Consider the following 23,545-nt stretch of genomic DNA (forward strand, 5'->3'; position numbering starts at 1 on the left):
CGGCAGTAAACCCAGAATTCATGGTTTTATCAGAATTGCTGGAGACTAAAACCGTGGCAAAAGTTTGGGGTAGAGGAGATTTAAATTGACAAAGCGTCACAAGGAAACAACCTATGGTAACATATTACCACTTAGAATTGAGCTTATAGAGTCACCTATATGATGAATGTAGGCACGATCTGATTGGTTGAAGTTCAAGGTCACCAGAGCTCAAAATATGACGTCATTTGATTCTTGCCCAAAATCTGGACCCTAAAAAACTAAAACGACCCCCAAAATAATGTAAATGAATGGATTTTTCATTTATTGATCAATTCTTGTACAGAATATTGTGCCGTACAGCATAATATTCATACAGATTGTCCCCAAAGAATGGAGGAAAATACCTTCAAGAAATCCATGTGATCGATGACACTGTAAATTCTGTCACAAAGACGACTGATCTATCTCAGTTTATGGCAAGTTGTTCCACAACCTAGGAGTAGCACATAATGCCCTGTCAGCCTCCCCTTCACTACACAAACATCAGACCCGCGGAATACCTAAAGGTCTGGCCTATAGCTATTATATGGGCCCTAATCCATATGTCACGAGTTAGCACAGTAGTGCTGGTGGTTTGGAAATGGGGCCCCACTATGGACATTGTAAGATTTTAATTGCAAGCCCATTCTGTTTTCCAGGAAATGAGATGGCTGATTTACCAAGTAAACGGCTGAGGACGACGTCGCCATCACCGACCTTCTCCAACAATACCGAGAAGTGTCAGAAATCACTTGGAGTGTCAGATAGCATGGGTAAACCGAATATGTCCGAGATGGGTGTAACACACCGAGAAAGACAATTCAAGGAAGAACTAGCTTGTCAAGTGCTGAAAAGTTACACCAAACCAACAAAGGAGCCCAACCTTTCATCACAGTACGAGGTTCCCAAGGATTTGTTCAAAATGCATCGGAGCGACTCCGACTCTTTCAGGAAGAAAGGGTTTTGCCACACTCCAAGTGATTTGTCCTGCGTAAGAATCAGGACGGTATTATGACTCCCCCCCAATACCAGACAGTGTGGCTTCCCTCATGGTCAAAGTTATCGAATGCCCCCCATGGTGAATTTGGCAGGATTAAACATACTAGGGAGAGGTACCCGACCCTGGCTTGATTCAGTAACAAATGATGTCATATCTGAATGATATCGGAGAATCTCATCGTAGCTCATTGCCAGTCCAAACCGATTCAGGCTAGAAATCACGGTTTTTGACCTGCAAGCATTGTAAATTGATTCAGAATTCATCATGTGTAGTGGAATTCGTTTTCTACCATTGTTCAAAATGTAGAAGATGATTTGATACACAGACAACATCTTTTTCAATTTTGCAGTTTCAGAGTTCATTTCAGTGTTTTCAAGTTGATCCTCGCTGTCAATGTCATTGCACTTGATGTCAATGTCAAAAAGTGCAGAGAAGAAATCTGCAACTAACTTTGGAATCACAATGTCTTTGTATGCCTCTTCTAGTTCACGAGCATCACAGAATTTGTTGTCCAGTTTCAAATCCTGTTCTAAGATACACCGTCTCAATTGGGCACCACAACTCTTCAACGCATCCGAATCCAATTTCTGGCTTCCGCCTGATGCTTTTGGAACAGCGCTTCCCTCTTGTGGAACAGAATTTGTTTGACATGATGACACAGATTCGGAGGATAGTTTTTCCCCCAAATGATGTAATTTCGGATACACTGTTTGTGGCGGTACAAATCCACTCCAAACATGGCATTTACATCTTGAAGATCACATGTCTGTGTAAAAACTTCATCCTGAAGTAAGGAAGCTGCCTGGAGGAACGATTCTGCTCTTTCTTTTTCAGATATTCAGTACTTGGTGGACACGTTGTTATGTTTTGCATTGCCTCATACAAAACACTTTTTTGCGAAGAGATCGACGTCCTCTGACCGACATGCTGAATCCCGTGAGGCTGCTATTGACCGTCGTGACCGTTGGTCAGCAGACGAGGCACTCTGCCGTGGGCTGGGGTTAGCATTACCTTGGCCAGCTGCAGTGGAGCTGAAGTTTGATTGCCTAAGTTTTTCAAGTATCTTCTTATGTGTGTACTTTTTGTAACAGTCATTGCTAACATGATACGTAATTTTACTGTGGTCAGCTTGCTTCAGTCTTTCAAAAACAATGTCCTTTCTAATGCCTGCTGCTCTGATTATTCATGCCCAACCAATCTCTGTGCTCGTAGTTTCATGTTCAAGATCAGTCTTCTGACATGATGCACTTCTCGGTATTGTTGGAGAAGGTCGGTGATGGCGACGTCGTCCTCAGCCGTTTACTTGGTGAATCAGCAATCTCATTTCCTGGAAAACAAAATGGGCTTGCAATTAAAATCTTACAGTGTCCATAGTGGGGCCCCATTTCCAAACCACCAGCACTACTGTGTTAACTCATGACATATGGATTAGGGCCCATATAATAGCTGTAGGCCTAGACCTTTAGGTATTCCGCGGGTCTGATGTTTGTGTAGTGAAGGGGAGGCTGACAGGGCATTATGTGCTGCTCCTAGGTTGTGGAACAACTTGCCATAAACTGAGACAGATCAGTCGTCTTTGTGACAGAATTTACAGTGTCATCGATCACATGGATTTCTTGAAGGTTTTTTCCTCCATTCTTTGGGGACAATCTGCATGAATTTTATGCTGTACGGCAATGCTTTTCTATGCAATATGTATACAATCAGTTAATATTTAGCACCATTGTCTAACTAATGTACTTACCTTATGTAATTTCCATGAAAATCGATGAGCTGATTAGATGAGCTTAATGATGCCATGCGGACCGATGTTTTAACTGGGGATTCCCACCTGGGATTGCCCCAGGTAGATTCCCGTCCAGGGCTAGCCTCTGTCACCCAGACGCAGCTTCGAATCTCGGGATTCGCACGGCGCCTGGGTTGCTTCGAAATATTTCTGTAATGAGAGGGGGTTTGCCTTGCCTAACACCTCTCAATTTGATAGAGTGATTCCAGGACATTTATTCACAAAATGTTGATATTTTAAGTGAGTTGAACTTTTCGCATCTGAATGGCCATTTTTCGTTCTTTTTTCGAATTTCAGCAAGTTATAAATTGGACCCCGAAGGGTCAATGTAAACGTACATTTCCCACCACTGGTTTTAAAAAAACTTACCTATCTTGTTCTGTACAAGAATTGATCAATATATGAAAAATCCATTCATTTACATTATTTTGGGGGTCGTTTTAGTTTTTTAGGGTCCAGATTTTGGGAAAGAGTCAAATGACGTCATATTTTGACCTCTGGTGACCTTGAACTTCAACCAATCAGATCGTGCCTACATTCATCCTATAGGTGACTCTATAAGCTCAATTCTAGGTGGTAATATGTTACCATAGGTTGTTTCCTTGTGACGCTTTGTCAATTTGAATCTCCTCTACCCCTTACTTTTGCCACGGTTTTAGTCTCCAGCAATTCTGACAAAACCATGAATTCTGGCTTTACTGCCGGGTTTCAGGATGTCCACCCTCCTTCAAAATGTGTCCAAATTGGTCCTCTATCCAAATAAGGAGAGTGATTTTGGGGCCCTTTTATGCCACTTTTTGCCCTTGGCTCCAGGACTATTGTGGGCTCGAGGATAAACCTATATGCTTCCTTCCGTCTGGTACGTGCCCTCGCCACCTTCCATCCCACATGCGCCATAATCTCCAAGGATCATGGCTGTTTGCGTCCGAGTTAAAACCGTTCGGCTATCCATCCAGGTCGGTGTTCATCGGCTGCACACGAAAATATGTTGTTTCATTATCAGATATGAAGGAAAAATTGGTTTGGATTACTTGTGTGACTTGTTTCTTTTTCCTTTTGTCGCTTTATGCTCAACTTCCAGGAACCAATCTTTACCCGTTAGGAAGACAGATTTTTTTTGGGGGGGTGGTAGGGAATAAAGGTGACCTGATTGGTAAAAAAAATAAACATAAAACATTTGGGCAGAAAGTATGAAGAATAGAAGCAAAAGGGCATGAACAAAATGATGCTTGGGTGTTTCACACGTAGAGGAATGGATATGCAATAGCTGCATGGAAGGGTAGTTCATGTAGACATCATTTAAAGAGAGGATGAGATAGATATGATGGGCATTCAAAAGTTATATGAACCACGTGTCTATAAAATAGCAGTTTATTTTCTATTTTTCCATATACCTTCTCTTATCATTTACCATACCATCTTCCATTTTCACCACCATCTCTTATCTTGACCCATCCAAAACCATGATCTTTTCTACCCCTGTCAATCCACCCCAATCCCACCTCCTTCAAATTTCCTGCTTTCCTTCCTGAAAGTCCCTGTAGTGTCCATCTTGTTTACCCCGTGAAGCCTTTCTCATCCCTCTCCCTTCCACAGATCTCCTCATGTCTCTTTTCCCCACTGTTTTCTGCTTCCCTTTCCCACCCCTCTTGTCTCCTGCTCCCCTTGTTATACATTCTGTGTGTTAGCTCTTATACGTGCCTTGACATTGTATATAAAAATATATATGTACAGTGTACACTATATATAATTACTCGACTGGGTACCCGGCACTGCACAGGGAAACAACTACGTAGGGGTTGCATTGTGCATTGAAAATGTATGGAGTTATTGCTTTCATGATAATGAGCTTTTCCCGGCAGGGGTTTCGGGACATGTTGGACATTGAAAAGCTCTGGAGTTATTGGCCTCATGGTGGTTACCTTTTGTCTGCAGGCCTGCAGGCAACATTGCCTGACCCCACATCCCAATATACACTTTATAGCAGCCTTTAGTGGCCTCAAAATAGACCTCAAGGTCAACATGTGCTGGCTGAAAACTTTACCCAGATTCTGATGTACAGTATCTATACCCAAAAGTTGGGGCCTCTAGGGGCTACAGTTCAGCCTTGAAATAGTAACACATAAACACTTGAAAATATTTACAAGAGAAGCAGTTATCATTTTGATTTGATTTGATGTTCCATACTCTTTTCAGAGTGTTGGTGCTGAAGTAGTTTCTTGGTGAGGGTGATACTGGGTGGTTTACCATTGTCTTCCCAGCATTGTTTGTTCATGCTCTATCCTTTTAAATGCTGAGCATCAATCAAGGAAACAGCACACACCATTTTAAGTCTTTGGTATAATTGGGCCAGGATTTGAACTTCCAACCTCGCAGACTCATAGCAGATGCTATAACCATTACTCCACTGAGTCTGGTATATTAGGAATAATAATTTTTTTTAAAAATTCATTATAAATGATATGTACTTTAAATTTAAAAGAAGAAAACCTTAACATTTCTTGGCCGATTGCAACTCGTTCTGAGAACCTTTTGAATGGCCCTCATATTAGGGGCAGACGTATGAGAAAGATATAGGTGTCTAGCCAGAGGAGAGACAGTAATAGACTTTTGTTGTTGTTAGTCATATGTGCATATGATGTCCTTGGTGCATATTTCTTTGTTTTCATCTCCTGGCAAAAAATATTTTCTCTCTCATCTTTATCACTCCTCTTCCATCCACTCTGTATACCCTCACCATTTCCTAAATTCACATCTTCCTGTCCCTGCAAAGTTCTCATCAATTCAGATTTTGGATTGTTGTGTTCTCTGGAGTCTTGTGGTGGTGTATGCTGGATAGGCCAAAACAGCCACTTCATGCATCTGGATAACTTGGTTCAAGACCCTCAGATCTCAAGGCTTCAGATGATTGAACTATTTAAAGGAGGGTAGGTAGCCTGGATATCACAAATGGTGTGTAGAAATGATTTATTCTGATTTTAAGCAAAGCTAACAAGAGAAAGAGAGCCTTTTGAGCTTTAAAAATTCTCTTAAATGTAAGTATAAACCTTTTAAAATATTTAAAGTAACTCAGTCTGAAGCATACAAGAAAGGCTATAGGATGACAATACAAGGCAGCAAGGAAGACGAAAATAAAACCTGATAGGATGTTTGAAAACGATGGTGCAGTGGTAGTCCACTTGCCTTTAAGCTGTCTTGCCTGCGTTTGATTCTCGACCCGACTATATAATGTTGGATTGGTGCTTCACAGGCACACACACAAAGTACTCCGTGCCTCGGATAGACATTCGGCTGAGCGTCCCGTCTGCCTGCGTGAATTGGTAGATGTTAAAGATCCCACGGTGTCTTTCGTTTAGAGTAGGCAAGGTATCGTTGGCACCCTCAGCAAATTCCTACCCAAACTTACAGAGGGAGGTACTGCATCAACTACACAGCTGCGCTTCCTGGAAATGGTGCAACCAGCATCGATGTGCAGCAGACTAAAGAAGAGGAGAAAAATGACATTGAAAGAACCAGATCCTGATGGGGCTTCCTGAATGAACAAGCATTTTGTACAAGAAGAGGGAAGTGATGTTAAACCAACCATGGGCCCTTGGTTGGGGTGTAAACAGGGGTATATGATGTTGAACCACACAGTGAGCCCTTGGTTCGGGTCTAAACATGGGTTTATGATCTTGAACCAACCAGTGAGCCCTCGGATGATGTGTAAGCAGGGGTGAATGATCTTGAACCAACTAGTAAGCGATTGATAGAACTTCCTTTTGAGGGAGCATGGTACTCATCCAGACCGTAAGAGGGCGCTCTTTGTCCATGGAACCAAGACCATCAGCAGTCCCGTTCCCCGGTGCCGTACATCTTAGACCGTAATGCAACAGCTGCTTAATTAGCACGTTCGAGTCATGGTCATGCGGAAGGACCCCTGCTCTAGTGCTTTATTTTCGTTCCTTTATTCCTCTACAACACTTAAAGGGACGCACCGGGACAGGGCCAATATCTGTCATGGAAGCATTTCCACTCTTGGCGCGGGGCGACCTGTCGTCATTATATAACTAGTCGAGAAGCGCCATGAATCAAGGTGCTCGCTAAAGAGGCCCCTGGCAGGGACACAATGGGCCGCGCCGGCGGAGTGTGACGAGTGGCTTTTCTGCGACCGCGCTCTGCGCTTTGTGAGGGGATTTATCGGCCCCGCAGCTCCCGTCCCGTGGGGGTCACGATCCCTGCTCGTTCGCACGCCGGGAAAACAGATAACAATAACAACTTCTCTTAACGTCCCTCTCTCTCTCTCTCTCCCCCCGTGTGACGACCGTTTATCTCTTCCTCCGCTTGCTGCCTCAAGCTTTTAATAACAGGCCGCCTCGCTCTGTCCGTGAAACCACATGTTGATCGCTCTACCGAGGGGTACTGTTTTGAAACGCCACATGAGAAAAGTGCTTTCATCGACTCTGGTAAAAAGGTCTTCTCAAAAACACTAAAGATTTGGTGTGACGTTTCCATCACACGGTTGCCTTCGCCTCGACCTCCGTGCAGTCTTTTAACCCATAATGTTTTATTCTCCAATCTATTACTGTCGACACATGTTTGTGGTGACGCCATGTTCACAAGAAAGGCAATGGAGGCCCGAACAACCACATTTTAAACAGAGAATGAAGATGCACAATTAATTAGTCTACAGCATGTTAACTGCTGATGTCATCAGCAGCCCAAACTATAAATTTTATATTGTCTTATATAAATTTTATATTGTTTTATATATAAAGAACTTTTTATATTGTCATATTGGAGACAATCAGGTTCAGAACACAGTCATCATTTGTAGTACAAAGGTTGTTATTACGTGTGTGTGTGTGTGTGTGTGTGTGTGTGTGTGTGTGTGTGTGTGTGTGTGTGTGTGTGTGTGTGTGTGTGTGTGTGTGTGTGTGTGTGTGTGTGTGTGTGTGTGTGTGTGTGTGTGCGTGTGTGTGTGTGTGTGTGTGATTAGGGTTCCAAGCCTACAAAGCTGGGTAACCCATTGCTTTTCTTCTGTTTATTAGGGTACAAGGCTGGGTAACCTATTGTTTTTCTTCTGTTTATATTAAGGTACCAAGCCTGCAAGGCTGAGTAACCTATTGTTTTTCTTCTGATTATATTATGGTACCAAGGCTGGGTAACCTATTGTGTTTCTTCTGTTTATTGGGGTACCAAGCCTACAAGGCTGGGTAACCTATTGGTTTTCTTCTGTTTATTAGGGTACCAAGCCTACAAGGCTGGGTAACCCATTGTTTTTCTTCTGTTTATATTAGGGTGCCAAACCTACAAGGCTGGGTAACCTATTGTTTTTCTTCTGTTTATTAGGGTACCAAGCCTACAAGGCTGGGTAACCTATTGTTTTTCTTCTGTTTATTGGGGTAGCAACCCTACAAGGCTGGGTAACCTATCGTTTTACTTCTTTTTATTAGGGTACCAAGCCTACAAGGCTGGGTAACCCATTGTTTTTGTTCTTTTTATTAGGGTACCAAGCCTGCGAGGCTGGGTAACCTATGGTTTTTCTCCTGTTTATTAGGGTTCCACGCCTACAAGGCTCGGAAACGCATTGCTTTTCTTCTGTTTATTAAGGTACCAAGCGTACAAGGCTGGGTAACCGATCGTTTATCTTCGGTTTATATTAGGGTACCAAGCCTGCAAGGCTGAGTAACCTATTGTTTTTCTTCTGATTATATTATGGTACCAAGGCTGGGTAACCTATTGTGTTTCTTCTGTTTATTGGGGTACCAAGCTTACAAGGCTGGGTAACCTATTGTTTTTCTTCTGTTTATTAGGGTAACAAGCCTACAAGGCTGGGTAACCCATTGTTTTTCTTCTGTTTATATTAGGGTACCAAGCCTACAAGGCTGGGTAATCTATTGTTTTTCTTCTGTTTATATTAGGGTACCAAGGCTGGGTAGCCTATTGTTTTTGTTCTGCTTATTAGGGTACCAAGCCTACAAGGCTGGGTAACCCATTGTTTTTCTTCTGTTTATATTGGGGTACCAATCCTACGAGGCTGGGTAACCTATTGTTTTTCTTGTTTATTAGGGTACCAAGCCTGCAAGGCTGAGTAACCTATTGTTTTTCTACTGTTTATATTAGGGTACTAAGGTTGGGTAACCTATTGTTTTTCTTCTGTTTATTGGGGTACCAAGCCTACAAGGCTGGGTAACCTATTGTTTTTCTTCTGTTTATTAGGGTACCAAGCCTACAAGGCTGGGTAACCTATTGCTTTTCTTCTGTTTATTGGGGTACCAAGCCTACAAGGCTAGGTAACCCATTGTTTTTCTTCTGTTTATATTCGGGTACCAAGCCTACAAGGCTGGGCAACCTATTGTTTTTCTTCTGTTTATTAGGGTACCAAGCCTACAAGGCTGGGTAACCTATTGTTTTTGTTCTGTTTATTAGGGTACCAAGCCTACAAGGCTGGGTAACCCATTGTTTTTCTTCTGTTTATATTGGGGTACCAAGCCTACAAGGCTGGGTAACCTATTGTTTTTCTTCTGTTTATTAGGGTACCAAGCCTGCAAGGCTGAGTAACCTATTGTTTTCCTTCTGTTTATATTAGGGTACTAAGGCTGGGTAACCTATTGTTTTTCTTCTGTTTATTGGGGTACCAAGCCTACAAGGCTGGGTAACCTATTGTTTTTGTTCTGTTTATTGGGGTTCCAAGCCTACAAGGCTGGGTAACCCATTGTTTTTCTTATGTTTATTAGGGTTCCAAGCCTACAAGGCTGAGTAACCTATTGTTTTTCTTCTGTTTATTAGGGTACCAAGCCTACAAGGCTGGGCAACCTATTGTTTTTCTTCTGTTTATTAGGGTACCAAGCCTACAAGGCTGGGTAACCTATTGTTTTTGTTCTGTTTATTAGGGTACCAAGCCTACAAGGCTGGGTAACCCATTGTTTTTCTTCTGTTTATATTGGGGTACCAAGCCTACAAGGCTGGGTAACCTATTGTTTTTCTTCTGTTTATTAGGGTACCAAGCCTGCAAGGCTGAGTAACCTATTGTTTTCCTTCTGTTTATATTAGGGTACTAAGGCTGGGTAACCTATTGTTTTTCTTCTGTTTATTGGGGTACCAAGCCTACAAGGCTGGGTAACCTATTGTTTTTCTTCTGTTTATTAGGGTACCAAGCCTACAAGGCTGGGTAACCTATTGTTTTTGTTCTGTTTATTAGGGTACCAAGCCTACAAGGCTGGGTAACCCATTGTTTTTCTTCTGTTTATATTGGGGTACCAAGCCTACAAGGCTGGGTAACCTATTGTTTTTCTTCTGTTTATTAGGGTACCAAGCCTGCAAGGCTGAGTAACCTATTGTTTTCCTTCTGTTTATATTAGGGTACTAAGGCTGGGTAACCTATTGTTTTTCTTCTGTTTATTGGGGTACCAAGCCTACAAGGCTGGGTAACCTATTGTTTTTCTTCTGTTTATTAGGGTACCAAGCCTACAAGGCCGGGTAACCTATTGTTTTTCTTCTGTTTATTGGGGTTCCAAGCCTACAAGGCTGGGTAACCCATTGTTTTTCTTCTGTTGATTAGGGTTCCACGCCGACAAGGCTGGGCAACCCATTGCTTTTCTTCTGTTTATTAGGGTACAAGGCTGGGTAACCTATTGTTTTTCTTCTGTTTATATTAGGTTTCCAAGCCTACAAGGCTGGGTAACCCATTGCTTTTCTTCTGTTTATTAGGGTACAAGGCTGGGTAACCTATTGTTTTTCTTCTGTTTATATTAGGGTTTCAAGCCTACAAGGCTGGGTAACCCATTGCTTTTCTTCTGTTTATATTAGGGTACCAAGCCTACAAGGCTGGGTAACCCATTGCTTTTCTTCTGTTTATTAGGGTTCCAAGCCTACAAGGCTGCGTAACCCATTGTTTTTCTTCTGTTTATTAGGGTTCCAAGCCTACAAGGCTGCGTAACCCATTGTTTTTCTTCTGTTTATTAGGTACCAAGCCGACAAGGCTAGGTAACCTATTGTTTTTCTTCTGTTTATTAGGGTTCCAAGCCTACAAGGCTAGGTCACCTATCGTTTTTCTTCTGTTTATTAGGGTTCCAAGCCTACAAGTCGGGGTAACCCATTGTTTTTCTTCTGTTTATTAGGGTACCAAACCTACAAGGCGAGGTAACCTATTGTTTTTCTTCTGTTTATTAGGGTTCCAAGCCTACAAGTCTGGGTAACCCATTGTTTTTCTTCTGTTTATTAGGGTACCAAGCCTACAAGGCGAGATAACCTATTGTTTTTCTTCTGTTTATTAGGGTTCCAAGCCTACAAGGCTGGGTAACCTATTGTTTTTCTTCTGTTTATTTTTATTCCACTGGCGATTTTTCTGGTTTTTTCGCTTTAAAATTCATTAACTCGGGAGTCGTAAGTTCCATCGACATGAAATTTTCACCATTGTATGTATCTTTTTGACAGCATACTTCATTGATAATTATGACGTATAGGTCACATGGTACGGGCGCCATCTTTGAAAAACCGAAAAACTTTGGGCCTCTGTGTTTCTGAAACCGTGCAATGAAAAAAACTGAAACTTGGCACATGTTAAAAACTCCCCATGGGGAACACGAGTCATTTTTTGTGATGTCATTGGGAAAGTGGTATCCTGGTGGAAATTTGACTGGGAGAACGCTGTATCGGAAAAAAATGTAATTTCTTGAGCATCATCTTCGCAACAATTCACCGTAGAAAATAATATATATGATGACATCATCGGTCACTTGGTTTGGCAGCCCATAATGTTTTGAAAAAAAAAATTATAAAACCTTCTCCAGAACGGCTGGACAGATTGAGGCGAATCTTTACACACACATTCCCCATGACATCCTTTTACAAGTTTATTAATTTCTAATTGATAGGTCACATGGTTTGGTGGCCATATTGAATTTACCCTAAAACTTTCAAACATCTTCTCCAGAACAGCTGGTCAGATCAAGGGGAAACTTCAGAAACTTATTCTCCTTGGGGAGGGGATTTGGTAATGTTTGGTAATGAATAATTGATATGTTACATGGTTTGGCAGCCATATTTTATTGAAGAAAAATATTAAATTATGTTTTCTCTGGAACCACTTAACCTATCGAAGTAAAGCTTTGCAACTATCATCCACCCTCATGTCTGCATATATGTTAAAATTATGACGTCACAAATCACATGATTTGGTGGCCATCTTGGATAGAAAAATGCACCTCATCCGATTAACACGAAACTTCACAAGCGTGTTCTCCTTCCCCATTAGAGGCAGAATTTAAAGTTATGATGTCATAGGTCACATGGTTTGTCAGCCATATTACATTGAAAATTAAAATATATATATTATTCTCCAGAACGGCTGGACAGATTTAGGCAAAACTCACGCACACTTTTCCCAAGAAATCCTTTTACAAGTTTGTTAATTTATAATTGATAGGTCACATGGTTTGGCAGCCATATTGAATTTACCCTAAAACCTTCAAACATATTCTTCTCCAGAATAGCTGGTCAGATCAAGGGGAAACTTGACATTCTTATTCTCCAATGCAAGGGGATATAAGTTTGTTGGTGAATAATTGAGAGGTCATATGGTTTGACAGCCATATTGGATTTAAGAAAAATATTAAATATTGTTTTTTCTGGAACCACTTACCCTATCAAAGCAAAACTTTGCAATTATCATCCAACCCCATGGCTGCATATACGGAAAAATGATGATGTCAAAAGTGACATGGTTTGGCAGCCATCTTGGATATAAAAATGCACCTTGTCCTATCAACACGAAACTTAACAAGCGAAAACTTTTTTTTTTTTTTGCATAAGGCTCACTTGGCTGTGCCTGCATGTGTTTGAGTGTACAGGAGTAGCAATTCAATTGATACCGATGATAACCCCAGGAAAATGGACAACTGTGTACATAAATGGATGGAACATGGCCTGTTTCTCAGCGCATAACTTATGAATCATGCATTGTAGAGAAACGTGTGGGGTCTCATTCGACTCAGGGGAATCCCGCTGATGGTGTCCACATTTATTTCTTTGTGTTCAAGTTAATTAAATTGCTACCGACTATGTATTCAGGAAAAAGGGCAAACTGCTTACGTAATAAATAGATTGAATGCAGCGTGTTACTGGGTCCATAACTCACCAATCCCGCATAGCGGAGAGACGTATGGGGGAGTTCCAGTTTACCCTGTGGATCCACGGTGACATTTCCTGCACATTTATTGCTTCGTGTTCAGCTAATTTTAAATGCCAATTCAATTGATACCGACAATGTCCCCAGGAAAGAGGGCTAACTACATACGCAATAAATAGATTGAACACTTCGTGCTACTCGGTCCGTCATTCGTCAGTCCCGTGTTGTAGCAAAGCAGGGTTGTGTCATAGCCAGACATCTTGGTACCCGGTCATCACTGCCAGCAGTTATAAAGTGGTAGTTCTAGTTTTATTTATTTTTATGATTTATTTAATATATTGTCATATAATGGCATGTGTGGTGAAAGTTATGAATTTCTGTAAATACATTAAATATTCGAGGAAGAAAAGGTTGAATCGTGATATTACATCTCTGAGTCATAGGGACTTGGCAAGATGGCCTAGAGGTGTGCACACTCGTCTCTGAGCTGTCTAGTGTAGGTTTGAATCCCAGCCCTACTATAAACTGTCATCCCAGTGTTTCACAGGCTTCAGAGTGATTCATCAATGTGTGTGCCATCCCCCGGATGTATGCCAAACCGGGAATCCCATCTTCTGGCATTAGTTGGTGGAAGTTACAGATCCTACGGTGTCCTTCTCGAAGAGTAGGCGAGCTCTCGCTGGCACCCGAAAACAAATTCCAAATTCTTGCCCTGATTTCCTGTGTCAAAGTGACAACTCTTCCAGGATTGTAACCCCAGCCAAGGAAACTGCTTCAGCAGAATGGACACTGAATAGAGTACAATTCATGATCTGATCAGATTGCGTCAAACTTCGTACAAGTATGTATCATGACACATATACAAATTGATTAGATTATGGGGTCAAGAGTTCAAAGGTCAAAGATCATGTCAGGTAAAAATGAGATCTTTGAGAACAGTTGAAGGGATTTAAATCAACTTGGTACAAGTATGCCTGGTGTTGGCATAATGGTTAGGGTGGTGGGCTTGGGATCCGAGGATTCTGAGTTCACATCCCCCTTGGCTGTTGAATTAATACCAGGTGGGGTTGATTCTGCATGTCATCCTTCCGAGGTCGGCAAAATGAGTGCCAGCTTGCTGGTATCCTGTGTTGGAGTGGTGACCCGTCCAGGATTGTACCCAATAGCCAAGGAGACTGCTAAGGAAGCACCAACGCTCTGCACAGAGTTTGGTCCCAATGGATGGATGGATCAGATTACTGGGTTGACTGTCTGGATGCAACTGAGCTTGTGGATCTATTGATGTAGGTTTTTCTTCTGTTTATTATGTTCTTATTGTTTTTCAAAAAATAATTGGGTTTATTAACATCTATTGATGTGGATTGTGGATCCGTCATTTGGAGAGGTTCTCGGCTGAAAGGATCAATCTCAAGGAAGAATGGTGTCCTGCCGATGATCCAGGCAGTCACAAAATCAGTCAATTGCTTGCAGATTAACGTTCTAACTTCAGGTAAAGAAACTATTTTGAAGTTTGCAATCAAGATAAAGTTAAATACAGGTCGGTGTTGTGAAATTGACATCATTCACAGCATCCTTTAAATTGTAATATAATTTTATAGGAATAGCTGTTACTGGTGTGTGTGTGTGTGTGTGTGTGTGTGTGTGTGTGTGTGTGTGTGTGTGTGTGTGTGTGTGTGTGTGTGTGTGTGTGTGTGTGTGTTTTTTTTGAGTAGCGATAGTAATTGACATAAAAGCAATGGAGCATTTCAAAATAAACAATATCTCTTCATGATTGCAAGATATACCTCCTCATCCTACTTTGAAGAGACATCATTATGCAATCAATGTGTGATGGGTTCCACGTTTTATTTGAGGAACAAACGCAACGTGATGACACTTCGAGCTGAATGTGTTGATGTTCATACCAAGGTCATGATTTACAAGACAACACTTTTAACCACACAGTTAACATTCTGGAGTTTTCGGTCCAAAATGTCCCTGGAAATGTAGGCTTTTTGTGAACATGAAGACTTTCATGCAAGTAGTATCATTTCAAGCATCGACGAGAGATTCCATTGAGGATGCACGGACTGATGGTTGATGGGGGTGGATGGTACCGCATCCACTTTTTACCGAAGGCTGCGGCCTCCATTTTGCACCTGGTTATATGTACATCAAGTGGTGCTCTGGGTACTTAAATATTCTGCACTTAACCTGGTGTAAGGGCCATCCTAGGCTGTGGAGAATGCTCTTCTAACACTGCTTCTGACTAGAGAGTTCATAGAACACCTTACCTCACGTAGTCTTGAGAAAAGCTAGTTCATGAAAGAATTGGCTCAAAACCTCCACCATGCCAAACCCACCACGATCTGGCCATTCCATCAAGCGTGAAGATAGAAAACAAAGCACGGTGACCGGACATAGTACTCAGATGCAAAAAGGAAAGGACGACATTGCTAATCGACGTGTTAGTACCCAACAACTATGGTATAAATAACATAGAAATAAACCAATGTCACCCGCAGGGTGACCCATATCTTGCCAAAAGGTGACCACGTGTGACTTCTTTAAGGTCACACTGAGGTGAACAGAGCTGCTATCCACCAGGAGCGACTCCTTGAGGAATATCTGCCTACGAGAGATTCCGATGAGAATCGTTCTACAGAGTAACCATGAAAAATATGCTTTTGCCTCATAACGTCACCAAATGACATCATAATGTCTCAAGCTTGACATATCTAGAAAGCACTCATTGAGGTGTTCAATTTGAGGTACTACACGATACGGTTCCTAAAACTTGAAAATTTGACCTTGGGGTCAAATATGTTTGACCTCAGGTGCTAACCATGAAGGTCAAGGCCAATCACTACCAAAAATTAATCAGCTGAGTGCCAGACCATATACTACATTCCCATAAAGTTTGGAGACGATTCTATTAAAATTACTCGAAAAATAAGGGTTTCGTCGACTCCCCTGATTTGTGACAAAGTGACCTTGACCTTTGACCTTGACCTTCAAAATTTTATGCGCTGAAAGGGACCTCTATATGCGAAGTTACAAAAATTTCCAATGATAACTGTGCTCTGCAGAGTGGTTTATACGTGATTACAGACAAATAAATAAATAAATAAATAAAACATATGAAGGTCAAGGCCAATCGCCACCAAAAATTAATCAGCTGAGCGCCAGACCATAAACTATATTCCCATGAAGTTTGAAGACGATCTGATCAAAATTACTCAAAAAATAAGGGTTTCGTCGACTCCCCTGATTTGCGACAAAGTGACCTTGACCTTTGACCTTGACCTTCAAAATTTTGTGTGCTGAAAGGGACCTCTATAGGCCTCTGATATGCGAAGTTACAAAAATTTCCAATGATAACTGTGCTCTGCAGAATTTTTTATACGTGATTACAGACAAACAAAAAAATAAAAAATAAAAAAACATACAAGCTGACTAACATATCTTGCAAAAACTTCGTTTTGGCAAGATAATAATTTAAAAACACCAAGTACCAAGATCTAAAAAAAACTAGACTTCACAGAATACCTTACCACCATGCAGTCTTGAAAAATGGACATGGGAAGAGTCTTTTAAACTCTTGCGTTACGTTTCTGACCACAATCTATATTTCTTACAATCCACGATATTGTCTGAACCTCAATATTCCCCAATCCTGAGAGCACACATGAGCGGAAAACTTGATTGGTAGAGGTGGCATACAATGGCATAATATTTTGTCCAAGTACTGATAAACTGGAGGTTTTTGGAAATGTAAACAAGACGTTTCGTGTTCTGCAGTGTTCATGTATATAATTCAATTTCAATAAAATAAAAGTTTTAAAGATTGTTGAAAAAAAATTTTTGAACGTTTACTGCCATTGAAGCACTGTCTTTTACACCACCTTATTAAAGACGTTACATTAATTCTTCTTACCTGTTGTTTGTGTCAATTATGATGTATTCTACCTAAAAATAGTAAGTTTCCTGTTTGGAATGATTTTCAATTTTGTTTGACGGCCAGACTGCAAGACAGACTAAAATAATACGGGACTTTCGAAATGACAAAATCTGCCCCAGAATGTCTGGTGTCCATATGCAGAAACCCATAGAAATAGCGATCTTCGGGACATCTGAACTTCTACTATGCATGCACGATAATGATTGTTACCTAAAATAGCTCACAAAGCCTCTAAAAGAAGCCAAAATATTTGGAAAAGTACCTGAGAGAAAGCTGTCATTTGCCTCTGCACACAGAAAGAGTTGGAGGGAAACACCATATTTGGTTTGCATGCTTCTGACCACCAATGGGAAGGACATATCTGTGACTTGTGAATGCACAGGATTTGAAATCAACTTCTAAAATGATAATTACGATTAATCATAAGGGGGGGGTGCAGGGGTGTGGGTGGAGGGAAATGGAGTGGGAGCTATCATAAATATCTTTTTTTATTTGGTTTCAGGGCCACAAGATGAATTGTGCTATATATTTTGCATCTATTGCTAAAAGGAGAAGTGTGTGTGTGTGTGTGTGTGTGTGTGTGTGTGTGTGTGTGTGTGTGCGTGCGTGCGTGCGTGCGTGCGTGCGTGCGTGCGTGCGTGCGTGCGTGCGTGCGTGCGCGCGTGTGTCTGCTTTTGTATGTCTGCCACGCTTACCTCTATTAACAAGAAATGAGAGGAACTCGACACCTCTCATCCACAGATATTTTCCGTAATACCTGTATTTTGGTTAGTCTCATTTGCATCCAGGAACACAACAATTGTGGTTATCCATCCTGAAATTGCCACTCTTTCGTTTAAATGCTGAAAATTTATGTTAAAAGAGACTATTTGAATTGCAGATTTTATCTCAGCAATGGCAGGTTAAAAGTTCCCACGCAAGCAGAAGCGAGTTGGTGAAAACTCACAGAACATGCTTGAAAGGCCTCATTCGCATTCAAACGTCAAAAGTCTCGTATTACCTTATGTTACCATATTACCTTTGCATACATCAAAAGTCTTCTATTACTCCTCCGTCCACGTGTGCGCTCGGAATGAGACGCATTACAATTTACCAGGGACAAAGTACTGCTCAACTGCAGTTCCAATTCGTGCACTACAATGGTCAAAATTAAATTGAAATTGAGTAGTTCCTCGATCATAGACAGATAGCCAAATTGTTTAACAATTGTTTATTGTTAACTGCTTTGCACTTCACATGTGGGTTAATGACCAGGATCCCATTGGTGGTAATCTCCATTTGTGGGCTTCAGAAGGTGGAACGAAATCCTCCCAAGATTCAAAGTAACGGATCGCGTTTCATAGATCAAGTTATGAAGTTTTGTTTTCATATTTTTGTTTTAAGGGTTCTTTTCAGGATCGTCAGTGAACCCCGAGCAGACTCTAATTGTAGTTCCTTTGTATTATTCATATACCCTGGTGTAGTTTTTAAGATCGCAATGAGTTTAGTTTTTATAACTCCCATTGATCCAACTATCACTGGCACAATGCCAGCACTCTACAGTTCAGCTTCCAAGTTCTTTTCACAGCATTAACCAGCACGTGAAGCACAAAGTGGGGTAAAGCAATTAATTGGTTCACTCTGTCTCTGTCTTCAGACGTCAGTCTATGATTGAATCACTACTTAAATTCAATTGAAATTTATTTTTTGAACACTAATCGGAACATGAATTGGAACACGAACTGGCAGTTTAGTAGTACTTGGACTCTGAATCTCGTCCCAAGTGTGCATACGCACAAAGGAGTAAGGTAAAAAAAAAAAAATTAGTCTCTGGCAGTCAAACAAAATTGAAATTCATCCTAAATAGGAAACGTACTGTTTTTAGGGACATCATAACTGACACAAAAAACAGACGAAGAACTAATTTAACGTGTTAAATGGGGTGCTGTAAATGACGGTGCATCAACACCGGCAAACTTCCAAAGAAGTTTTTTTTTTCAACAACCTTTAAAACTTTTATTTTATTTAAATATAATAATATACCATACTTGGACACTGTATAACACAAATCGCCTTGTTGGCACTTCCAAAAACCTCCAGTTTAGCGGTACTTGGACATAATATTACGTCATTTTAAGCCACCTCGACAAATCAAATTTGTCGCTCGCACTCTCATCATTGGGGTATATCGAGATTTAGACAAAATTGGGGCTTATACAAAATATAGATTGTGCTTGGAAATGCAAAGCAAGAGTTGAAAACATTCCCTTCCCAAGCAGGGGCAGATCCTGAAATGTTTTGAGGGGGGGGGGGTTCACTTAAGGTTAAGATGGTCTCATATTGTGAAATATACCACCAAGCCTTATTTAAGTCAATGTAATCGTCGAAGAAAAACGGTTAAACTATCCAGAGCTAGCAGTGTCCGATCATAAATTTACTTTCTCCACAGGAAAATTTGGGAATATCGAAGTACTGATGAAAAGGCCTCAGGCCTGTCACTAACTGATTCTAAAGAAAATCTGAAGATTTTGGAATCATTGTGACGGATCTTTACAACAACAATGTAAATACACAAAATGTTTCCAATACAAATCAATGAAAATATCGAACGGACAAGCACAAAATGCGGCGAAATGACCCCGACCACGAAACCTAAACTCGCCATTGCAGTCATCAGATCATTAATTATAATAATGGATGATGTAACCACTGAAACTTTGAATTACATGGTGAAATAGTTCAGGGTTGTACTGCACTTTGCTGAAGGACACGATCCCGAAAATGTTGCTTTTCTCTTCGGAGCCATAACAAAACACTGAGTCGCAGGAATTAAAACAGGACCAGCGGAGAAAAGTATCACGGCTCGGATTAATTGTCGAGTGAAACCAAAGACGTGCGATTACTGATTGTCCAGTAATATCTCGCACAACGATCATGTGATATAATTGTAAGGGTGGAGGGGAGGGGGGTTCAAGTGCACCTGGTGAACCCCCCCTCGGATCCGCCATTGCCATGTTCTCATTTCAAGACTGTGTGGGGGTAAGGTGTTCTATGAACTCTCTAGTTTTTTTTTTAGATCTTGTTACTTGGTGTTAGTTTTTTTTCTTATTTCCACGTTACTTACACCATAGTTGTTGGGTACTATAACACCTTGATTAACAATGCCATCCTTTCCTTTTTGCATCTGAGTACTATGTTTGGTCACAATGCTCTATTTTTATGTTCTTGCTTGATGGAATGGTCAGATCATGGTGAGGTTGGTGTGGTGGAGGTTTTGACTCAAGTCTTTCATGAACTAGCTGTCTGGCCTAGTCTGACGTTCAACTGTAGTTGTTGAGGGCATTAAATTTAATTTGATCGTGGTGTTGGCAATAATTCACTGACTCTTCATTAACGATACCATGGGATCTTTATATTAACATCCACCAACTTGAGAGTTCAGAGAAGAGCTTACTTCATGTAATCTTGAGAAATAGGACATGGGACGTTATTGGAGCATGGACATGGGATGTTATTGGAAACAGTTTGGAAGAAGAAGAAGAAGAATATCTTGAAGTGAACTTGCCTCGAGAGCACGAGTAGCATGTTTGATTGGTCAAGATGGCGTAATATTTTGGCCAAGTACTGCACTGTTAAACTGAGGGTTATTGGAAGTGCAAGTAAGACGGTTTTTGTTCTACAGTATTGAAGAATATCATCCAATGGAAATAAAATAAAACTTTTAAACGCTGTTGAAAAAACACTGAATCGGAAGTTTACTGCCTTTGATGCAATGTCTTTTACACCACCTTATTTAATACGTTAAATTAGTTCTTCATGCCTGTTGTTTGTGTCCTTTATGACATCCTTAAAACAAGTAGGTTTCTTGTTTGAAAATGGTTTTCAAGTTTTTTTGACTGCCAGACAGAGAGACAGAGTGAAACGATTATGTTTACCCCTCTGTTCCCATGCTTGCTCAGGATGAAACGCTGTACAATTTGCCAAATTCAGACACAAAGTATTGCTAAACTGTCGGTTCTTATTCTGACTCATGTTCTGATTCATGTTTTACAGTGTTCAAAACATATAATTCAACTGAAATTCAGTAGTTCCTCGATCATAGACAGAAGTCTGTACTCTATAGACAGAAAGACAGACAGAGTAGACAAATTGGTTAACCCAGCTTTGCACTTCACGCGTGGGGGAATTGATGCTCACAGAGGGGACAGCCAGCTTAACATCTAACTTAGGAACAGCACACTTTGTGATGCAAGTCCGCACCTATGAAACAACAATCTTTCAATTCCTTGTCGGGGTGGGAATCGAACCTAGACTAGACAACTACCTTTACAGACAGACTAGAGAACGCTATGAGCTGACACTGTAGCGAACTGGAAGCAGACTGAAAACTGTGCTCATAATTCCTGCGGCCCAGGCAGAAGGTACCCGTGGTGAGGGACGATAAAGTGAATTAACCACGCTCGAGCTGTGTGTTCGTTGCCTGATTGCATATGCTACTTCCCTCCTCTGTGTCTCCGTCCCTTTTCATACATGGTTGGTGGTCCGCGATTCGAGATGGAACAACCGATCGCTTTGGCTCTGCATTCGTCGGTCTTTATAATTGTCTCTCTGTTGTGTGTATTCACCTTTGGCTCAGTATCAGTGCCAACACAACAATCCGATATTATTGTTCAAGTCTTGGTATAAAATTTAGGAATTTTTTTTAACCCTTTTAATTAGTCCGTCACATCCATGAGTATTTGTGGTTGAAACGTGTATTTGTGTGGTTGAGCACATCAGTAGTAAATAATGCAGATGTTGGTAGAATTATTTATTTGCTGTTCGCAGTCGGCCTGCGTTTTTGGCATAATGGTTTTGGCATAATCGCACTTTTGGCATAATGAGAAGCGTTGTTGTAAGCCACCATTTTCTGGGGGCACACCTGTAAGGTGGGAGCCACCTGGATTGCAATGTGGAGGCTTGGAGCCAGGGGACAACAGATATGTTGGCCAAGCTAAATCTTAAACCACAACTAACCACGATGTTCATGCCACTCATTATAGATCCAGGATGTCAGATCCAGAACAGCAGACTGAATGAATCTTCAAATGTAAAAAATATATATAATTTTCCTTATTACCTCCGTCACCGAAGGTGGATGGAGGTTATGTTTTCACCCATGTCTGTCTGTCTGTCTGTCTGTTTGTCTGTGAGCAGGATATCTCAAAAAGTTGTGGATGGATTCGGACGAAACCTGGTGAACAGGTTGGGTGTGTGGCAAGGAGGAATTGATTACATTTTGGTGAAGATATGGATCCAATAAGTTTTTAAGTGATTCGTCACCATTGAGAGTTTGGGCTAAAACCAATATATAGCACGAATATATTTCAAAAAGTTGTGAACGTCCACAAGCCATTCTTTCCCACTCTCCCCTCCAGGGTTTCAATTAGGTAGTGCACCATCACCTCTTGTGATCCCTTATCCTGACCTATGATCTTTATTACCCCAATTAACCCTCCCTAACCCAACCCTCTTACTTGCTCGTTTCAGTGTTTCCTCCCTTTCTCGCTCTTGTTTTCCCATTCGTTTTTATTCCCTTGCTGGTTGTTGCCAATTGTTGCCCTGCTAAGCCACTGTCAGTTAAACCTTGCTCTTCCATGAGCCTCGTTGTTGTAAAAGAAAAAAAAAGTTCTGGACTCACCAAAAGTGGTATAAAAGCAATACTGTGATGATGATGATGATGATGATGATGATGATGATGATGATTTATTTGTTTGGAGCCTGTGGCTGCTTGGCTGCATCATTTTCTGGGGGCACAACTGTGCTACTGATGCAATGCCCCAATTACCAGCTAGCTGATACTCATTTTGCCAACCTCAGAAGGATGACAGGCTGAGTCGATCCATCTGGTGTTAATTCAACAGCAGAAAACAGGGGCTAGAACTCAAGACATTGGGATCTCAAGCCAGTCACCTTAACCATGAAGCCAACATAATGATTTTTAATTGTTCAATACTGTGCAATAATAGACAAATAAACTCAATAGTATTATAATCAGAATGACAACACTAACATTGATTGAAGTAATAAACAGATTACAGTGAAATTCATTATCATTTATGAGAAAGTGTATATAATTATTATAATTTTAATAATCATGCATGGATTATGAAAGCAATTCTTGCTAATTATGAACTATTATTACGAAAGCAATAATAATATTAATAAAAGCAATATGAAGAAGTTCTCTGTGCAGGTGAAAGTGGCTGTAGTTAAGTTTGGGTGTGGAAACCCCACGTTCAGACCCCAGTTGTCCCCGAACACCCATCTGTGGACCTTCCATTGCTCCACCCTGGAGGTCCAGCTGGGGATGCACCGACAGAAAGGCGTTAACGTGCGGATCTTCTCCCCTGGGTTTCCGCAGGTGCCTCTGATGGCTTAAACTTGATTAAGGCAGAGGCGCGTATAGGGAGCAGGCTCTGTGGGATTGATTTTCAATAACCGCGTTTTATATGGTGCGTCTGCAGTCCGAGCTGAGCTCGACACTCCCGCCGAGCATCGTGTGGAGAGCGAGGCGGAGAAGCTGCTCGCGATTCCAGTTGCTGAGCGCCGAGTGCCCGCAGGCGGCGGCACTGGTGCAGGGGGGGTCCGGCCTCGTCGTTCATCATCGCGCCCGTCCCGACGGGCCGTGCCGGGCACCGCCTCGTAATTACAGTCATTCGGGGCCGC

General features: G+C 41.3%; 1 protein-coding gene across 4 annotated transcripts in view; it reads left to right on the forward strand.

Moving 5' to 3' along the window:
• Positions 1 to 23,545, forward strand: part of LOC147015930 (uncharacterized) — a 131,379-nt gene that overhangs the window by 41,809 nt on the left and 66,025 nt on the right. Inside the window, exon 1 of one of the 4 annotated variants that reach the window (XR_015049932.1) lies at positions 6,974 to 7,252. The exons of the other annotated variants lie outside the window; for them this stretch is intronic. The gene's annotated coding sequence lies outside the window, so the exon portion shown is untranslated. Of the gene's footprint in view, positions 1 to 6,973; positions 7,253 to 23,545 lie in introns of those variants that run through there. 4 annotated transcript variants of the gene reach the window in all.

The sequence above is a fragment of the Eptatretus burgeri genome, chromosome 12 (assembly GCF_056783735.1).
Source record: "Eptatretus burgeri isolate ZD-2024b chromosome 12, Ebu_testis_v1, whole genome shotgun sequence".
Lineage (NCBI taxonomy): Eukaryota > Metazoa > Chordata > Myxini > Myxiniformes > Myxinidae > Eptatretus > Eptatretus burgeri.